We start from the raw sequence: 7,083 nt of genomic DNA on the forward strand, positions 1-7,083 counted from the left end.
ATGACTGATTATAGACACATGACTGACTGGTCATCAGTCATGTATCTAAGAGCCGGCGCACGCGCGGGGGCGTATCCATGTATTCTTTGCACCACTTTGAAGAGATCAGGTTCACGCGCGTTGGCGTTTGTTATGATTGGACATTCGGTCAGTGGCGCCAAGTGACGTAAACAACATCCTCTTGGGTTGAAGCGAAGCCTACCTTTTCTGCCTTAATGAGTAGTTCCGATCGTTGACTGATTCACAGGTGAATCCACATGTAATGTGACTACAACTTTGATAATGTGGTAAGAATATCTGAGTTATGGAATTTGGTCAAAGCTAAATTCAATTAATTCACTAATTAATTATTTAGAGGGGGGGCGGGGGTGGTGAGAAAAAAGTTTGGCGGTAATGCATGTGTGGCTAATTGTTTACCAGCTGAAAGAGGGAGTGAATAGCGATGTTCCTCATAAAGCGTTGTAGCTAGCCTTTGCTTGTGTGAATGCTGATTATTGTTATAATTGTCACATTGTAATTATGTTCATAAAAGTAAGCCTTCCGTCACAACGTCAATCTTATTTATGTAAGCCTCAACCGCGAGTTTCTAGATCATTTAGCTTTTTCAGCGTTTCCCAGGCATAACGTCTCATTAGCCAAATTAGCCTCTTCAACAAGGTGAGCGGCTCAGTTTCCCGACACTCAGGGTAGAGCGAATGCATCTCACCCAGTGGGTTGTTACGTAACTTGGTACGTAAAGACCCCATCCTGCCTGCGTTGGAGTATATGTGATAATTCCACCCCCGTATTTTCGTCAGAGAGAGAGAGAGGAGAGAGAGAGAGAGAGAGAGAGAGAGAGAGAGAGAGAGAGAGAGAGAGAGAGAGAGAGAGAGAGAGAGAGAGAGAGAGAGAGATGTTCTGACCAGAGAGCGAGAGATGGACAAAGACTTTATTTATTTGTTTGCCTTGTATTTAATCATATTATCACCTACTTATTCTCTAGGGGTCCGATAGAGACCGATATATTCAACAGCTGTAGCACACAAATAAAGTCTGCAAATGTGGGAGGTGGGATGATATGTTAATTTTGAAGGTAGCACGACAAAATGTGTGATTTTGTATTTATGTATGGTTGTGTGTGTGTGTTTGTGTGTGGTGTGTAGGTCCATGTATATGTGTGTCTATGTGTGTGGGTGCTTCCCTTTTACATATACAGTATGCATTCATTAAACCATGTGTGTGTGTCCTCAGGCATTAGGTGAACTGTATGTGTGCGGGCAATTGTGTGTTGTAATGTGTGTCTGTGTGCGCACACGTGCATTAAGTAAACTTTGTGTGTGTTTGTGCATGTGTTTATGTGTGTGTGTGTGTGTGTACAATCGTGTGTGTGTGTGTGTGTGTGTGTGTGTGTGAGAGCTGGGGGGGGGGGAGCATTGGCTGTGTGTTGAGTAGGAGTGCGATCACACGACACCCCCACTATGACGCTCCTGTACAGAGATGGGACGCGCTAGAGTCCAGCAGACCAGCTCCCGGGTGCAGACCCACAGAGACCGGGTACCTGTCCCGGTGACTTCTTCAATCACCCATCTCAGTCCCATTCTGGAATCAAGAGGGGACATGGAGGCCGCAGCTAGATGGACTACTCTGGCGCGCTCTAGAACATTCCCACAATGCACTAGAAATTGTGTTATTTCAAGGATGGTCAGGTTTATGTCTGACACTCACAAGTGTTGTGTATAGGTCAAGTGAATGTAGAGGTCAAAGATATTTAAGTGTAGTGTGAGGTCACGTCAGATGGTTAAGTGCAGTATGAGCTCAGCGATGGTTAAGTGTAGTATGAGGTCAGCGATGGTTAAGTGTAGTATGAGGTCAGCGATGGTTAAGTGTAGTATGAGGTCAGCGATGGTTAAGTGTAGTATGAGGTCAGCGATGGTTAAGTGTAGTATGAGGTCGGAGATGGTTAAGTGTAGTATGAGGTCAGCGATGGTTAAGTGTAGCATGAGGTCAGCGATGGTTAAGTGTAGTATGAGCTCAGAGATGGACAGATCTATGTATCAAGTCAGATGTTTTAGGATGTGGTCAGAGGTGGTTAAGTTTATGAAATGGCTTGGTTCTTGGCCTGGCTCAGGATCTTGGCTGAAATAGCAATGCATCATGGGAATTGTCACCAGAAAAGTCTTTGATGTACCCGGCTGAATCTAGCAGGATAGACAGCAAAAGGATATGTACTTCAGAACATAATCCTGCTTTCTAATGACTCGGGGATCAGCATTATGAAAAAGACACACCTTAATGTCGAATGATGTGACACAGTAAAAAACATTTGTTAAAGAGTTTACATTCTCACGATACGCCAAATGACTATCTGAATGTCTGAATGTTAGCGATTAACAGCAATTGTATTTAACCAGTAATAGGATAATGGGACCATGACTCTTTATGCATGTCAGGAGCTGACATTGAATTGAGAGCATATGTTGTATTTTCTCTAGGGTTAACTTTGCTGTAACTCAAAATAGAATTAACGAATAACGAAATAATTTTCAATCCTACTACCAAAAACAAACTTATTGTAGCTCTCATTAGGAGCAGCCACTACTTATCCATATTTTTTTTATAAATATATATTTTTATATATATATATATATATATATTCGATTTAAAAGGTGACTCCTTGTGAATAGGAAAACTTGCAGTATTTAGCACTCGTGTGTTGAGAATATTAGCCTGAAGCAGCTATGAATGTACAGCTATATATATCTTAATGGCCGTGCTGATTGTCACATAGGCTCTTGTCCTGAGGCGGGATCACGCAAATAGCCTGAAAATGTCAGAATGACTTGTCATTCAATATCAATAAAGTTTGTAAAGTAAGTCTAGTCTAAGAAAAAAACTGTCGTGTGGAAACAGCGAAAATTCAGCAGGATACACTCCGATTCTGCCGAGTGATATATGTGGTCGTATTCCCCGCACTGAAGCTAGAATGTTTTTCATAGATATCTTTATATTATCATTGTTAGCCCACTTTGTTTCCATCAGGCTCTCCACTTGGGAACACAGTACTTTTCAAGAGATAACCGTTAGTCACTCTCGCTCGTCAAAACCCTCTGATATTATCTAATCTAACGCTCTTCTTTTCCTAAAACAAATGTGCACTTGGAGTGCTCCTCCTCGTGACAAGTTACCCATCATTACTGTTGTGAGTCAACCGCTGGTCGGTCCAAACGGGGTACTACTGGTCCCCGACGCTCACACACACACACACACACACACACGCACACCTACACGCACACACACACACTCCCGCACTCATCAGAAGGTTGAGGTCCTGGCTTAATTGCAGGGGTCAATTAACAATGATTACCCTTATTTCATCTCTTAATTTATTTTTTAATTCATAATATGGTCACCATTACAGGACACCAGAGCCGAGATAAGCTTAATTTCTTGAAAAAGAGAAGGAAAAGAAAAAAGAAGTAGAAGTATTTATTAATGGATCTGAAACAGAAAAGTAACAGTTTGGAAACTACAGGTGCCGTATTGGTCTTTTTTTTCTGATAAATGACTAAAAGCATGAATCGGTTATCAAAGTGACTAATTTGAATTGATTGGCAAAGAGGAGATAAACTGCCCAATCATCTTATTATTACGACACTAGATAGTAGTACTATTTTGCACACAGTGGGATGGTGTAGAGCATATTGGGTACGAGCTAAGTATTACACAAACTTTTGGCGTGTATGTTACCTGGCAACAAGCAGAGAACACACACTCGAGAAGGAGAGTTGTCCATGCCAGTTTTCTCATTTATCTATTTACTTACCACCAAATGTGCTCTTATCCCCTTGATGAGGAAAATATTTTTTATCATGGTTCCTTTCTTAAACAACAACTCGTTTCACTCAAACTGAGTGTTGAAGCTGCATTTATGAAGATAAATACCTCTGTGGGCATCGATTCTGTTTTATGTTCTTTAATCCTAGGAAAGCAATAATAAGGTAGAGCATGCTTGTACTAACTTTTTATAAAATCAAGTGATCTATATGTGAAATTAGCCTCTCTATTATTATCAAATTTGCTTTTATTATTACCTCTGCTACCTGAGGCATCCCATATTTAATGTACTACTTTACAATATATATTCCTCAAGGAATACTCAAGCATATTATCTGAAATGTTAACCCATACTATCTTAGATAGTAAAGCCTTTGCAAATACTTGGTGTTGTGAGGCGCTGTTTTGTCAGTTATGGATTGGGGAGTTCTTGATTGTCACAGGAATCGGACACACTCACGTCTTTTTTTCACAGTTCTTTGTGTTCTCTCTCTTTCTCTCTCTCTCGCTCTCTCTCTCTCTCTCTCTCTCTCTCTCTCTCTCTCTCTCACTTTCTCTTCTCCCTGTTGGCTCTTTCTCACCCTTCTGTTTCCCTGTACCAGTGGGCCATGTTGGATCTAAAATTATGAATATTCACAGTCACGTTAACGGCCCTCTCCTCCTGCTCTCCCACCTCCCAAGTGGTGTATTTCTGACTCACATTAATGCAATAGCATTACTTTTGTGTGTGTGTGTGTGTGTCTCTCTCTCTCTCTCTCTCTCTCTCTCTCTCACTTATAGACACACATTCACACATGCACGTTAATGCAGCTACCTCTCGTTTCCTTGTCCATGCCCATTGGTCACTGGTCCTCTTTTTGGCAGGAACTCGACTCAGACACCTGCCATCAGTCAGCAGGATCCAAGTCCCAACGGTGCCCCCTGTGGATCTCTCTGGCCCACTACAATTATGTTGCATCATTAGTCACTGTGCCCAGTAATGGGTGGTTCTTTGGTTTCGGCCGCTAAGTCCACTTAGTCACAAAACGGCAGCTGTCATTACGATATTTCGGATTTTGAAGGAATGTTTAGGAGCAACTTGTGTGTTAGAAGTTATTAGTTGCCGTGTTGGATCTGGAAAGGAAAGCTTGCTTTGACTTTAAAGGTAGTAGTAAAAAAGTAAAAGTGTCTGTATTCGCATCCCTCGGGCTACCTGTATGTCATGCATGTATCTAAAACCCTTGCTATGGATAAAAGTGTCTTCTACCTAGGAGTGAAAGCATTTGTTATGAAGATGAAGTTAATTTTTCTACCTGTCTCCGCAGTCCTCGTCTTCTCTCTGTTGTCTTCTCTTTCCTGGTCTCTAGTTCTCCATCTCTGTCTTTTTCTCCTGCTGTCTTATTTCTCTCTGAGGAAATTACATAAGGTCTTGTGAGTGTGTATGTGCGTGAGTGTGTGTGTGTGTGTGTGCGTGTGTATGACGTGGGTGTGTGTCTGTGTGGGCAGTGATTCCTTTTATGTAAGGCCAACTTGGAAATGGCTAACTGATCTCTTCCCCCCCCCACACCCCCACCTTTCTCTCTACCCTTCTGTTTCTATCGTTCTTCTCTAATTGTTCATATCAGTCATTGTTTCTTTTATTGGTGGGGGCGTACACAGTTTCTCTCTCTCTCTCTCTCTCTCTCTCTCTCTCTCTCTCTCTCTCTCTCTCTCTCTCTCTCGTTCTCTTTGACCCGTGTTGTCGTGCGGTTTCACACTGATGCTATTATTGCACATAGTAGGTAGAGAGTAGTATTGTATAAACACACCCACCTCTCTCACACACACGCAAATGATCAGTCGGAGCAACAGATAAATCAAGACACGTCGTTCAGACTGGCGTCACTATTGTAATGAGACGACTGAAATAGGAAAAAGTGTGAAAAGGGGCAGTCTTTTAATGTTGGCCAGCGTCGCGATGCATTGATTTACGTGGCAGATGTATACAGGAAGCTACTGTATACACTACAGGCAAGGCCCAGTCTGGAGCCCAAGTTACACCTGGAGGTTCATGACCGTCACCTCATGGACATGTATTCCCTGGTTGGTCTGGACTCAGGCGGTGCTGGCCACTAACACCCTGCCCTCCAGGGAAGAATGCGTTTTATGTTAAACATTCATATTCGCCGACGAAACAGCCTCACTCAGAGCGGCGTTGTCTGTGTTCAAATGTCCTGTTATCGTAGAGTCGCTCTCAGAAGGAGGGCATCGCTGTTGATACGCTGTTGTGGTGAGACAAGCATTTCACACGAGTGTTAAACAAGAGAAAAAGGATTATTATTAATGGAATGGCATTTTTTCTTTCTTCCCGAGTGCGGAAAGTCACGAAAAAATTATCTAAAAATACATCTCCAAACGCCCTAACAACCTGTTAGTGCTTCAGGTGTGTGTTGTGTGTGTGTGTGTGTGTGTGTGTGTGTGTGTGTGTGTGTGTGCGCGCTGGCGTGTGCGTGCGTAACTTTTCAGCGGAGAGCGGGTGTTTGACTGAGTGGGATTGCCTGGTAGGATGTGTAGGCCCTGGTTGGCATGGCAACCATCTGCTGCTATGCTCGCAAGCGCTCTCCGTCTGCCCACACAGTGTCACCACGGTGACATCCAGCAGCTAGCGAATTAGAGAGAGAGAGAGGGAGAGAGAGAGGGAGGGGGTGAGAGAGAGAGAGAGAGAGAGAGGGAGGGGGTGAGAGAGAGAGAGGGAGAGAGAGAGAGAGGAGGGAGAGAGAGAGGGGGGGAAAGAGAGAGAGAGAGAGGAAAGGAAATGAGACAGGTGGAGGGAGAGAAAGAAAGACTAGAGGGAGAGAGACAGACAAATAAAGAGAGAGGGTTGAGAGAGACTGGGGAGAGAGAGATGTGAAATGTTAATAATTTATTTACAGGCCAAAGGGCCCCTTTAGTTCGTTAAAATTTACATCATAAAAAAGCACAGCAAACATCAACACACGTCTCTGCATTGTATATGAACTCTTGTATATGAAGTCTGTTTGTCTCTATCTATCCATCTCTATCTCTCTTGTCTCTCTGTATATCTCTCTATCCATCTCTCTGTCTATCTGCCTATCTGTCTGTCTATCTCCATCTATCTATCGCTCGATATCTAAATAATGTATGTGTGTGTGTGTGTGTTTCTGTGTGTGTGCATCTGTGTGTGTGTGTGTGTGCCTGTGTGTGTGCCTGCATGTGTGTGTGTGTGTGTGTGCATCTGTGTGTGCATCTGTGTGTGTGTGTGTGTTTCTGCGTTTACGCATGGGGGGAAGG

Source organism: Pollachius pollachius (genome assembly GCF_949987615.1).
Source record: "Pollachius pollachius genome assembly, chromosome: 20".
Lineage (NCBI taxonomy): Eukaryota > Metazoa > Chordata > Actinopteri > Gadiformes > Gadidae > Pollachius > Pollachius pollachius.